The sequence below is a fragment of the Typopeltis vanoorti genome, chromosome 3 (genome assembly GCF_054136105.1).
Source record: "Typopeltis vanoorti isolate ZY-2024b chromosome 3, IOZ_Tvanoo_1.0, whole genome shotgun sequence".
NCBI lineage: Eukaryota > Metazoa > Arthropoda > Arachnida > Uropygi > Thelyphonidae > Typopeltis > Typopeltis vanoorti.
The window spans coordinates 111,213,872-111,227,905 of NC_143551.1; the positions used below are offsets into that span (position 1 = coordinate 111,213,872).

General features: G+C 35.8%; 1 protein-coding gene across 1 annotated transcript in view; it reads left to right on the top strand.

Annotated features, from left to right (window-relative positions):
• Positions 1-14,034, top strand: part of LOC150108468 (dynein axonemal heavy chain 7-like) — a 990,001-nt gene that overhangs the window by 445,560 nt on the left and 530,407 nt on the right. The window lies entirely within an intron of this gene.

Below are 14,034 nucleotides of genomic sequence, written 5' to 3' on the forward strand. Positions count from 1 at the left end.
CTCTTATTCTTGTGCTGTGTTTTTCTTCCCATATTCTTTCTCCACTTTTTTTTTTTTTTTTTTATTATTATTATCCTGTCTTTCAGACCACCACAGGCAGTCTTGAATGGCCTGGCCAGGATCGATCATCTGGTGGGCTTGCCTGCAAGGGTCAATGGTGTTGCAGTAAGTCTCCTTCCCCACAAGTTGGCATCCGGGGTAGTCCTGGCATTCCACTCCCAAGTACAGTGAATGCATACTGGAGAGTGGGTATCCATGGGTGACCTTTATAGATGGGTAGCTCTGCACTGAATCAACCGCCTTTGAGAATAAATAATTTTTCATCTTCTTGTTTTTCAGGGCCATCAACAAGCCCCCCAAACCATGTTCAAAAACCATAGAAACTTTACAGAAAACCAAAATAAAAAACAGAAAACATTGGAAGCTGCAATAAATATACCAATTTTCTTATCCTATATTCAACAGGGGAATGTCCACTTAGAAAAATGTCACCCTTCTTCATCCAGAAGAGTTTGCGAGGGCTGGCAGAATCTCCAAAATCTGAAAAGAAACTTTGTTCTGGAGATATTATTGTTAAAGTAGCAACAGCAACACTGTTGTCTGAAAAACTACTTTGTGCAACATCTGTAGAAATATTATCAATTATAATTACAGTGATACCTCGGCTAACTAGTGACCCTGCTAATGAATTTTTCGGCTAACGAAGATTTTTTTTTTGTTTTTCGGACTCAGCTAACGAATGTTTTAGTGGATGCACGTGCTAACATAAAGCATCAAACATGAAACGGTTGGGCTATTCCAGGAGCTTATCTTTTCCATCTGTATGTGTGTGTGTGTGTGACAAAGAAATGAGCTGACCACATCACATAGGGGAGACCCACCAACCTGACTGGGTTGTTTACGTTCGAGACAGCGAGAAGTGAGACGCCTCATACCAGTGTTGGTACGGTGCACGCTCCATGTGACTATGAATACGAGAGGTAAGTGTGATAGCATTTATTCTTTACTTGGCTAAATTCTACTATGGGGGATTAATTAATAATTAGTAAATTCTATTCTTATCTAATTAAATAAATAAGTGAGTTTTTGTCCTTTTATAATGTGCTTTTTACTATTTTATAAAACTTATCTTTAAATAGTAGGCAGCATCCAGAACAGATTAAACGATTTTCTATAGAAACCTACAGGAAATCACGTTTCGGCTAACAAATGTGATTCTGGAATGAATTATCTTCGTTAGCCGAGGTATCACTGTAATTTCTTCCCACTCTCCTCACAAAACCTTAAACTTTTCTAAAGGCATAATATCGGAGTGGGACCTCCACAATGTTCCCAATGAGATGATCTGCCCTGAACTGAAGGACCAAGGAGTAACAACTATCCTCACTGGTTCCCACCAGGAACATCATCCTTACTTACAACACACCAAAACCACCAACATCTGGCGAAGCAAGTTATCTTAGCTTCCTCCCTAAACATTTTGTGCTGATTTAAATGTCAGAAATGTGGTCATTCTCAAATTGCCTGTTGTGCCTCTGCAATCTGTGTGCAATGTATCAGTAAAGATTATGAAAATAAAGACTGTAACAGCAAAATGCTGAAATGCCATAACTGTGAAAGAGACCACTTAGTGTACTCCCAAACATGTCAAAGGTGGAAATGGAAAGGAAATCCAAAATATAAAAATGCAGCAGTGCATCACTTATCAGGAGGCAAAGAGGCAGTATACTACAAAAGTAGCAACAATATCTGGTAAACCCTCTTGCACGTACATCAATTCTACCTTGCTATGACTTCCTTGCTGTCTTCTAAGAGCAAATCAAAGAGAAAAACTGATATGAACTCACTTCTGAACCATGGCAAAAATTGTCTCACCACATTAAAATCCACATATTAATGGATCATGCACTACAGATGATCAAAGTCATCACTTCAGACCTGTTAACCTCCCAACCGGCTACGACCTCTATAGACGTCCAGCAAAATCTGGATACGATGCATGCTATCTGTTGAAAGAACATGGATAAGAAGTGCAATTCAGCCATCATGTCCATTAGAAGGTGTGATAATCCCTCATGCTGAAGAGAGCACTTAATCAGATTATCTCAGGCTCATAGCTGTGACTCAGTTACCCATAACAAGAAATGCAGTTCCTTGATCTATGCTGGGTAACTGAATTTTAGTTATATTGGATAAACTAAAAATATAGAAATTATTTTTATTTTCTCTTTTTATTGTACAATACAATTTTAATGCTTGGACAAAATAAAGATCCTTGCCAAATTTCTTCACTTAAATATTGCGTTACCTTCCAGAACCAATTTAATTTTTAATTTTTTTGCTAAATTTTTCTAATCACTTACTCCACAAAACATTTTCTTTGTTCTCGAAGAAATTAATTCACGATAATTATTTGAAATATTATTTAAAATAACCGGCTGCAGACGTTCGAGATTATGTTATATTTTTGTTCAAAATCATAATTCGAAGAATACTTCACAGATTTCCTGAAGGACCTGCTTGAGCAACTTTGCTTTATAGAGAATAATGAAATTCTTTAAACATATCACTAAATTTTTTTCTTTATATTGTAATCTACTGTTCTTTCCACTTTCACCTTCTTGGTTTCCCTGTATAATTGGTCATTACAAAAAATAAAATTAACGGTTATGATTTAAATTGATATGTATATATTTTCTGCTAGTTCAGATATTATGCTCCAATTTTATAATAAGCAATACTTTTGCTTATATATATATATATATATATATATATATATAAATTACAAAGTTTTGTATTAAAAATTTCCACTACAAAAGTTCGACGTTTTTAAACAGAATGGGCGAGGAAAGATTAGCAAAACAAGTGTTCTCTGCCAGGTTGGGCAAAATGACCCAGAGGAAGATCAAGATATAGGTGGATTGATACGGTACAAAGTGCTTTAGACGATAGAAATATAAGATCTGATAATGTTGGAGTGTTGACAAGTAACAGACTGATTTGGAGGAAAATTGTAGATAGGAAATTAATAATGATGTAATTTTTTTCATGTAGTACTATCATATCCTGTACACCCCTTGAGGGTACATGGCAGGAATTTGATGATGATGATGATGAAGTTCGACGGAATCAACAATATTATTGTCATATTTCTTTTTCTCGTGTGGGAAGAAAACGGTAAAATGCCACGCTTGTAATTGTATCAGATGTTATAATCGCAAAAATAGTAAGAAAAAAAATTCATTTGTACTTTCTTTTCAAATCACAAAGAGAGAACATTGTAAATTCACCCAATGAAAAAGAAAATACTTCATATTTTTCTTGTGTAATCTGATTTTTTTCTTGTAGTACAAAGAAGAAATCACTGCACGTAAGATGGTAGAATACAAGAGGGCAAAAATCTGTAGATTGATTACATTATAGCTGATAGAGAATTCATGCCAGAAAAATTATTTATGTAAGAGTTCTAACATCAGCAGATATAACGACATTTTCTTCTAGTTTAGATACATGGCATTATTGAAGTAGCTAAACCTTTGCTACTATTTACACTAAAATGAATGGCCATGTTCCCCAAGTGATTTACGTTCATAACAGTTGTCTTGCGAACGATTTATAAAATAAATTCTCTGAAATATCTGCAAATTGAATAAGTCTTCAATATAACCTTCTTTCCCTCCCCAAAAAAATAAGATTATGTGAAGTATATGCTTCTTTTCTTTAAAAAAAAATTCAATATGAAATAATTTATATTTTTTCGATAATAAAAATGAAACTGATCATTATAAATTAAGAACTTATTTCAGCATAAATACTGTATCAGCCTGTAAAAGAAATGTCTGTATTTTTTCCTATGTTAGGATGTCTCCTAATCAACAATTGAAAACGAAACACGACATTCTTGATGTATCTCGCACTATACCTTGAGGCACTTTAGTGTCCCTTCTAGCTAAGCGTTCTCAATTTTCTTCCTCAATAGCACTGGAAATAATCTAAGCCTTTACCTTTTCCCTCCAGCTAAGAGGATTACTAGAGGATTAAGTATTTCTAAGACGTAGATTACTTCAGAAATAGCAACCAGAAGCATAAGTAGAAGTAAAAGTATTTAGATTTTAAGAAAAAGAAACTAAAATAATACTACTGAACTTTTTTTGTGTGTGGTATTCATATAAACAATTTTATGTGGTGAAAATATAGCATAGTATTTCTAAAATTTCAAATCATTTCAGCAGACAGTAGAACAGCTGGTTTTAGATTCCAAAGAAACAGTACAGAATTAGAAGCTTCAGGGTACAACAATATAATTGTCTTATTTCTTTTGTCAAAACGGTAAAATGAAGTAATACATTTTGAATACTGTCTGGAAACATTTTCGAACCTGTAGAAATTTAGAGTGGTAGAGGGTTATGTAATTGTATTCCAGGAGAGGATAAGGATGGGGGGGGTAAGCATTAGCAAATCTTCAAAATGAGCATGAATTTTGAATTATTCTGTATACGATAGCCTTCATATTATATTTTCAACATATCTACGGTGGTTACGCACTGGATATTATAGAAATGTGCATCCTACAAAAAAAAAAAAAAAAAAAAGGCGAAGAATCCCTGCTAAAACATCATTGGATATAAATTTTCGATACTAAAAAGATTCACAATCGGAAACCGAGTTATGCAATATAACATCGTTTGTTGTTCATAAAACAAAAAAAAATTCGTTTCTAGAACTGAAATATGATAATCCATATAACATATTTTGCTAGGAAAGAAAGCAAAAGGTCATATTTATTTCAATAAATATTATTTAAAATAAATATGTGACATAATATGTTCAATGCAAACATCTGAAAATTCGTGAAAAAAGTTGTTTCTATATTGGAACAACCAGTGCAACTGTTCCGTTGCAGTGATTTGAAGAATAAATTTATAATACAGCAAATTTGCTACTACTAAATAGATTCATTGCAAAGGCTGATCGATGGTCATTTCAAGATTGATTATTTTCGCACATGTGAAATTCGTTTCAATTTTTGGGAAGAAACACAATAAATCATTTTAGAGGCAAAAAAGTCAAATATTTTAGGACAGTAAAGAAAATTCCAAGTAAAACAGTGTGTGTAAAGACAGGTGACACAAACTGTTAGTCAGGCACTAGCATTTAATCCACGAATGGCTTTAAATAGCCATAAAGGGATTAACAGGGGAGGGAGGTAATGGCATGATGAACGGTACAATGCCAATGAAGTTTTGATCCATGCAGAATGCTATGGTGGGCTGGATATTTCATCCACCTCAGCCAGTAGGAAGGTTAATAGATGGCTTGTTGGTAGATGGCAAGGACATGTCTTCCCCCAACCACCACCATACATGCACGTGCACACACGCACGTGCACGCACACACACACACAAGAAGATAAAACAATTGGTATACCTATTACACTAGAGGAAGTCCAATTTGATGGCATCTTGGATATTTTTCCTAATGGGGAAAAAGCGATGGACACTGCTCATCTGCAATTCTCCAAAAAGAAAAAAAATCCAAGGCTAATAAAAACAAAACCTCTCAACATAGGAAGCCAGGTGATAGCTTGAAAAAAAGAAATAATAAATAACAAAAGATATAATGAATTGTCATGGATTCCATCAAAACATTGATGACATCAAGGCTCTCTGGCAGAAGTATAAATCAATATGCTTCTTCTTGTGGAAAACATACCTGAAGCCCATTGATGATCCAGCATTATGACATGTAATGGTCATTTCGTAACAACTTCTTCCACATATTCCCAAACATTCACTGCTATTGACTTAGCTGTCTTCTCACTCTAGTTCTTCCTACTGTTCAAGCAAGAAACTTAAGACAACTTATAGAGAAGTGACTATTTCCCTCTGATAGTCACTTTTTTACATGGACAACCACGTACTACATCACAGATATCATTATGGAAAATTGAACGACTGGCCCATCTTCTCTACTTTAACAGAATTGATTTCTGTGACATTCAGCTCTTCTATAAGTGATGCAGTGCACATGTGACAGAGTATTACTCAAGTTGCAACATTTGCAATTCCTAAAACCACCAGCTAGTTTCCATATTTGATAAGTCATGGTGAATGATGATTGCACAGCAGCCAAGGAATCTCAAAAGAAAACATGGGATATCTTTCGTAGATATCTCACAACAACAAACCTCTTTGCTTTCAAACATGCCTGAGCAAGACCATTGTCAGAACCAAGAAGTATCCTGTATTCAATACACATCTTCCATAACAATAACAACCAACAGTAAAGAAGTTGGGAAGAAAAATCTGGAAAATGCAGAGCAGATACCCCACCCATAAACTCTCCATTCTTGAACATAATATATGCATAGTTGCATCCCCAATAGCAACTGTCAACACTCTTAGGGGAGATATTTGCTAAACCATCAGCAGTATCTTCTTATCCCACTGAGTTCCATGCAAAGAAGAAAAATAGCTGATTCGGTATTCTTTGAGTGGTACTTACAATACAACAGGCCATTCACAAAAGAAGAAATGAAAGCTAGTTTGCTTAAATGCCACTCAACTGCTGTTGGACCAGATAACATCTATTACATAAATAATTAAACATCTGTCACCAACTGCCAAGGATTAATCAAAATACCTCAAGTCAAAAGAACAGAAAAAGTAGCCAAGATTCAGAAACCCTAGTTCCCACAGAATATTCTGTTGAGCAGAGGCATTTTGATTCAAAGTCCCAGGAATTCCTGGGACTATACAATTTTGCTCACAAAAATTATTTTTTAAATGCCTGCGTAACACAATTGGAAGAACAACAGTATTTTGTACACTTCGATTGGAAAAGGCTTAAGTTCGATTCTTATCATGATGGGAGGAATCTTTATATGGTTTTTTTTTTTTCATTTGAAGGTGAATTAGCCAATCTCAGGAAGTAGCAGGGTTTTTTCCTGCCAGAAATTCAGGTTTTTCATCCCACATACAGAAAAATTGGCCTTCAGGAATCATGCAATTTACAGACAAAAAATATGAGTGACGCTGGTGGTGATGGGCAGTAGATGATGTGGTGATGGACAGTAGATGGTGTTGATGAACAGTTGTAGAGTGGGTGCCCCTCCCTCGATGGGTCTTTGGACTCCTTGAACGTGTCACGAAAAAATAAAATAAAATAATGATATTTAACTTTTTAATATAAGTATTTTAAAATATTGTTTAAAGCATGCAATTGTTAATGCATTTTTATAAATTGTATGTGTGAACAATTAAATGATTAAGGCAGAATAAATGTTCAACTGGCTTTCACATCCAAATTTCTGCATCCATCTGTCATCAGAGCTGCAGTATGTTTTTCAAAATTATTCCAAATTCTTGCATTCAAAAGTTCATCATATTCTGAATACCAGTTGACGAACGTTTTTCCATACTAATCCTAATGGAATAAAAGGCATTAGCGAATTTATTTTATTTTAATTATTCTATTTTTATATCTGACTGATTTCTTTTATAATAATAATTCTATTTTGAAATTGATTTTTATTAAAGAAAAAAAAAATATTGGCAATTCTTTGAATTCCACATCCATCTTGGGTGACCAATCTAGTCATAATCTCACTTAATTTTCTTGATTAATCAGCCTTAATTTTTTTGATGTACTTGAAGGTTAAACATTTTTCTAAGCCCTTGTTTTAGATTGTGATCATGAATATGTTCTAAATGTCTTATCAGTCCACTAGTGTTTAATTCCTTTCATGAAATCTGCTTTGGATAATAACTTCAAGATGCTTCCTTGCTTTTACATTTCTTAAAGTGTTTCCAATCTTTGGATTGATTTATTTTGATTTTGAAGCTAAAGTAAAAATATTAAAATTATAATTACTGAAGTATAGAGGTGAAAGGCTTCAATTTGGCATATGTAAGATGTAGAAGTAAGACTTATACGTTGGTTAGACATAACTGGTAATTAATTTACGGAATTGACAACGCATATAAAGTAAATTAATTAAAGATAACTTTAATGAATCACTTCTATATTTCGGCAATGTCACATTGCCATCTTCGGGAACATAAAGATATGGTATGTGCACTAAGGAACTAACAAAGCAAATGAGGAAGAAAATAAGAACTAATTTTGTTCCTAAAGTCCTAATGGTGCCCTCTTGCGGGCTAATTTGGTAGTCTTGGCAGTTGGGCTGAAGTTCTCAAAATGAAAGTCTCCCAAATTTGGGGCAGTTTCATGCACCCAAATTTGTTGAGGTTAGGAACGTTTTTTAGAGCTGCTGAAGATTCTTTGTATAGTCTTTCGTATTTAAACTTGCTGCGATGGATTATTTTTGTCTTCTTCCAACGAATTTTATGGTGGGTATCTAAGGCATGGTCTGCCAGCCCAGAGCGGCTGTACTGGTGAAACCGGATGTAGTCTTGGTGTTCTGAAATCCTGATATTTGTTGTTCTGCCTGTTTGGCCAAAGTAAGACAATTTGCAGCTGCAAGGGACCAGGTATACACCAGGTAGGTCTAGGGGAAGTGGTTGGTCTTTGGTAGAGCGGATAAGGGATGCCAACTTTTTATATGGTCTGTAACAGGAAGTAAGGTCATATTTTTTGAGGATATTAGTTATTTTTTCAGAGGTGCCCTGGATGTAGGGGATAGTGATAGACTTGGTGTAGTCTTTATTGTGGAGGGGGGGGAGGGGGGTTGTGGTTTACAGGTTTTAGTATTTTTTGGATTTTTTTGGGGTTATAGCCATTGGCTAAGAAAGTGTTGAGGATGTGGTTTAGTTCCATAGTCAGGGCCTTGTCATCTGAGCAGATTAATTTTGCCCTGTTATATAGTGTTTTTATCACCCCATATTGTTGTGAGGGGGGGGGATTGCTGGTGAATGTATCTGCCAGTGTGGGTGGGTTTTCTGTAAACAGAGAAAACCAAAGATCCATCAAGCTGGCGGGTGATTAAAGTGTCTAGGAAGGGGAGGGTGTTGTTTTCCTCTTTTTCTAAGGTGAACTGGACTCTGGGATGTTGGTTGTTTAAGTGTGTTAGGAAGGAGTAGAGTGTATCTGAGCCATGTGGCCAAATAGCAAACACATCATCCACATAACGAAGCCAAATAGTGGGTTTTTGTGGAGCGCAGTTTGGAACTTTGGTTTTCTCTGTTTACAGAAAACCCACCCACACTGGCAGATACATTCACCAGCAATCCCACCACCCCCCCTCACAACAATATGGGGTGATAAAAACACTATATAACAGGGCAAAATTAATCTGATCAGATGACAAGGCCCTGACTATGGAACTAAACCACATCCTCAACACTTTCTTAGCCAATAGCTACAACCCCAAAAAAATCCAAAAAATACTAAAACCTATAAACCACAACCCCCCCTCCCCCCCTCCACAATAAAGACTACACCAAGTCTATCACTATCCCCTACATCCAGGGCACCTCTGAAAAAATAACTAATATCCTCAAAAAATATGACCTTACTTCCTGTTACAGACCATATAAAAAGTTGGCATCCCTTATCTGCTCTACCAAAGACCAACCACTTCCCCTAGACCTACCTGGTGTATACCAGGTCCCTTGCAGCTGCAAATTGCCCTACTTTGGCCAAACAGGCAGAACAACAAATATCAGGATTTCAGAACACCAAGACTACATCCGATTTCACCAGTACAGCCGCTCTGGGCTGGCAGACCATGCCTTAGATACCCACCATAAAATTCGTTGGAAGAAGACAAAAATAATCCATCGCAGCAAGTTTAAATACGAAAGACTATTCAAAGAATCTTCAGCAGCTCTAAAAAACGTTCCTAACCTCAACAAATTTGGGTGCATGAAACTGCCCCAAATTTGGGAGACTTTCATTTTGAGAACTTCAGCCCAACTGCCAAGACTACCAAATTAGCCCGCAAGAGGGCACCATTAGGACTTTAGGAACAAAATTAGTTCTTATTTTCTTCCTCATTTGCTTTGTTAGTTCCTTAGTGCACATACCATATCTTTATGTTCCCAAAAATGGCAATGTGACATTGCTGAAATATAGAAGTGATTCATTAAAGTTATCTTTAATTAATTTACTTTATATGCGTTGTCAATTCCGTAAATTAATTACCAGTTAAGATGTAGAAATAGAGGATATTATGGATCCTTTCATAATATAGCCAAATATAGAAAAATAAATTAAACATCTGTCACACAAAATGGTCCTTAATAAAAATAAAGTTTCAAAATTTAATAGAGAACATATAAAGATATATGCTTTGGCATAAAACCTAATTGAAGCACTAATAAAAGATGAACATGCTGGATAGATTTAGTGCAAACCAACGCAGCTCTGACCGAAGGTTATATTGTTATAAGCTCTCTGGTAAATTTCAAAACTTTTTAAAATTTCAAATTTAAATTTCAGATTTAAATGTCACAACTTTTTGCTGTGCTTAAGGGTAAAAGCTGTATAACTGAGAGGGAGACCTCCACATAGCCTTTAAAGGAATGCAGAGAACCGACCAGGGCTTCTGACCTAATGTCCAATCCTCACCTTCTCGTGGTGCACCCTGTTGGGTATCTACTTGGATACTGAACGAACGAGGATGGGCTGGCAATTTGGAATTTAGCTGACCAAATTGTATTCTTATTGGTTAAACCAAAATAAAAAAAAATGATGGTATGACATGACAAAATTTCATACCGGCTGGGTCGTCGCCCAGTTCAACAAGGCCCCCGTTGCTTTCGCCAGGGAACCAGGGCAAACAGCAAAAAGTCAGCTACTGGAACAAATCTGAAAACAAACCCCAACTCAACATCACCAGAGTTAAAGATTGGTACTATCAACATAAGAAGCCTGAATGGCAAAGAAATGGAGCTAGCTGAGGAATTAGATAAGTACCAGATCGACATAATAGGGGTGACTGAAACAAAAAAGACCAAAACTGATGAGATCTTTCTGCGCAATAAATACAAAATGTTATATTCAGGCAATGACAATCAAGGAAAAGAAGGGGTAGCCATAGTATTCAACACAAAATACGAGGCTAATCTTCTTGAATGGCAGTCAGCCTTAAGTAGAGTAATGCGGGCAAATATGAGAATGGGGAACTGGACAATGAGACTTATTTGTGCCTATGGTCCCACAGAAGGTTCTACTAAGGTAGAAGTGGAGGAATTTTTTGAGGCTTTAGAAAAAGCAACTGACACAATGAAAAAGGAAAAGTTGGTCCTTGTTGGGGATCTAAATAGCAGAGCAGGAAATGATTGTGAGACATACAAAAATATTTTGGGAAAATTTGGAGAAAAGAGCAAAGCTAATAATAATGGCAAATATCTGTTGGATTTCTGCTCAGGACATGGACTGGTTATTACTAACACCATGTTCCAACATAAAAATGTGCACAAATTCACATGGAGAGAAGAGGCTAGGAATAAGAAAAGTCTCATTGACTATGTTATCGTTGATAGTGATGTTTTCTCCCTGGTGCACGACACCAGAGTGTACACAGGATTTGAAATTGGAAGTGATCACTATTTAGTCTTGAGCAGGATAAAATTAAATTTCATATTGAAAAGAATAACATGTAAGAAAGTTTTAAAGCGAATAAAAGTTGAGCAGCTCTCAGATGTGAACTGTAGACTAAAATACAGAAAGATTATTGAAAAGAAAATGAAAGAGTTTGAGAACAGGAATCAAACCTTGGAGATTCAGTGGCAAACTCTGAAGAAAACATTGATTGATTCTGCCAGAGAGGCATGTGGTGAGGTTTGTGCAAGGATAGAAAAATTAGAACTCCCTGGTGGACACAGGAAGTTAAAGAGGCAGTGAAGGAAAAGAAGAAAGCATATCAAAAGTTCCTGGCAAATAAGTCAGCTTTTACTCTTACAGAATACAGAGACATATGTAAGAAAGCTAAACACTGTGTAAAACTAGCTAAACAAAAGTCATGGGAGGACTTTGGCAAGAATATAGAAAATAAATATCAAGAAGGTGGCAAAATATTCTGGAGGTTGTTGAAGAAGCTTAGGAATGGAGGAAAGAGTGCTGTAAAAGGAGTCAGAGATGATAAAGGTGACATGATAAGGCGAGAAAAAGATATCCTTGAAGTATGGAGTAATTACTTTGAAAAACTGCTAAATGAAACAAGCAGTGATGACAGCATAGTGGTAAAAAACACTGACCAGGCATGCAGTCAGGAATACATATCTATACTTGAATTAGAAAAAGCCATCAAAGGCTTGAAATGTGGAAAGGCAGCAGGAGTAGATGATATTCAACCAGAAATGCTGTAGTATGGTGGTAATAGAGTCTTACAGTGGCTGCACTGCATAGTTCAGAAAGCCTGGACAGAGGGATGAATTCCCGATGATTGGAGTAGAGCACTCATAGTACCCATATATAAAAAGGGAAATAAAGCTGCATGTGAGAATTACAGAGGTATTTCTCTACTGAGTGTTCCTGGCAAGATCTATGCAAGTATACTTGAGAAATGTTTGAGAAGAATTGTGGAAGAAAAGCTTGGTGAAGAACAAGCTGGATTCAGGCCAAATAGAGGCTGTCAGGATCAGATCTTCACTTTACGACAAATAGTCGAGAAAGCATGGGAATATAACAAAGATCTGTATTTAAGTTTTGTCGATTTGGAAAAGGCATATGACAAGGTGCCAAGAGAGAAGCTATTCAATATTCTTCAGTTATATGGTGTCAATCGGGCGTTATATCAAGCAATACTTTGTCTTTATTTGAGTTGTAAGTCAGCAGTTAGAATTGAAGGAAGTACAGGAAGATGGTTTAATGTTAAATCTGGTGTGAGACAAGGATGTACATTATCTGCTCTGTTATTCATTATCTATATGGATCACATTGTGAAGGAAAGTAGTATTAAACATGATATCAAAATTGGAGAAGTTAATGTTAGCTCTTTGCTTTACGTGGATGATGTTATACTTCTAAATAAATCCGCTACAAGTCTGCAAGATTCTCTGACTAAATTGAATAGCTGTTGTAATAGATATGGTATGAAGGTCAGCAATAAAAAGACAAAGACAATGAAAATAGGCAGAATCATTGAAAATGCCAACTGTGTTGTGAATGGAGAACCTGTGGAACAAGTAAAACATTTCAGCTATTTAGGCACGATTTTTACTGAAGATGGAAAATTAAATATAGAAATAGACAACAGAATCAGCAAAGCTGGTATGGTAGGAAGTCAATTGAATAAATTCATATGGAATAAGAGAGAAATCAGTCAAAACACTAAATTAGCTGTATACAAGACAGTGTTCAAACCTGTTTTAACTTATGGATCTGAGAGCTGGGTCAGAAGTAAAACACTTGACCGAAGACTAGAGACCGCAGATATGAGAGTCCTGAGAAAGATTATAGGCGTGAACAGATGGCATCAATGGCAATATCATATTAAAAACGAGGATATTAGGAAAGAACTTGACATTGTCAACATCTAGGAATGCGTTAGCAGAACTAATCTCAGGTGGTATGGTCACTTAAACAGAATGGGTGAAGAAAGATTAGCAAAACAAGTGTTCTCTGCCAGGTTGGCAGGAAAACGACCCAGAGGAAGACCAAGATATAGGTGGATTGATATGGTACAAAGTGCCTTAGATGATTGAAATATAAGATCTGATAATGTTGGGGTCTTGTAACAAGTAACAGACTGATTTGGAGGAAAATTGTAGATAGGAAGTTAGTAATGATGTAATTTTTTTCATATAGTACTATCATATCCTGTACACCCCTTGAGGGTGCATGGTAGGAATTTGATGATGATGAACTTTTTGCTAGGGACAATTGTGTTTAATTTGTATGTGAATGATATTGGGAAAGGCTTGAATAGTGATCTACAGTTGTTTCAGATGAAGCACTAGTTTATATTTTACTATAAAATATGGACTGATCTATAATAATATCACTTTCTACAAATGTTATATATATATATATATATATATATACTAGGGGGCTATGCACCCACGGTATGCAACCCTGTGTTCCGGACTGGTAGACCGTTACCCTTGAATTCTGATGACTTGATTTTTG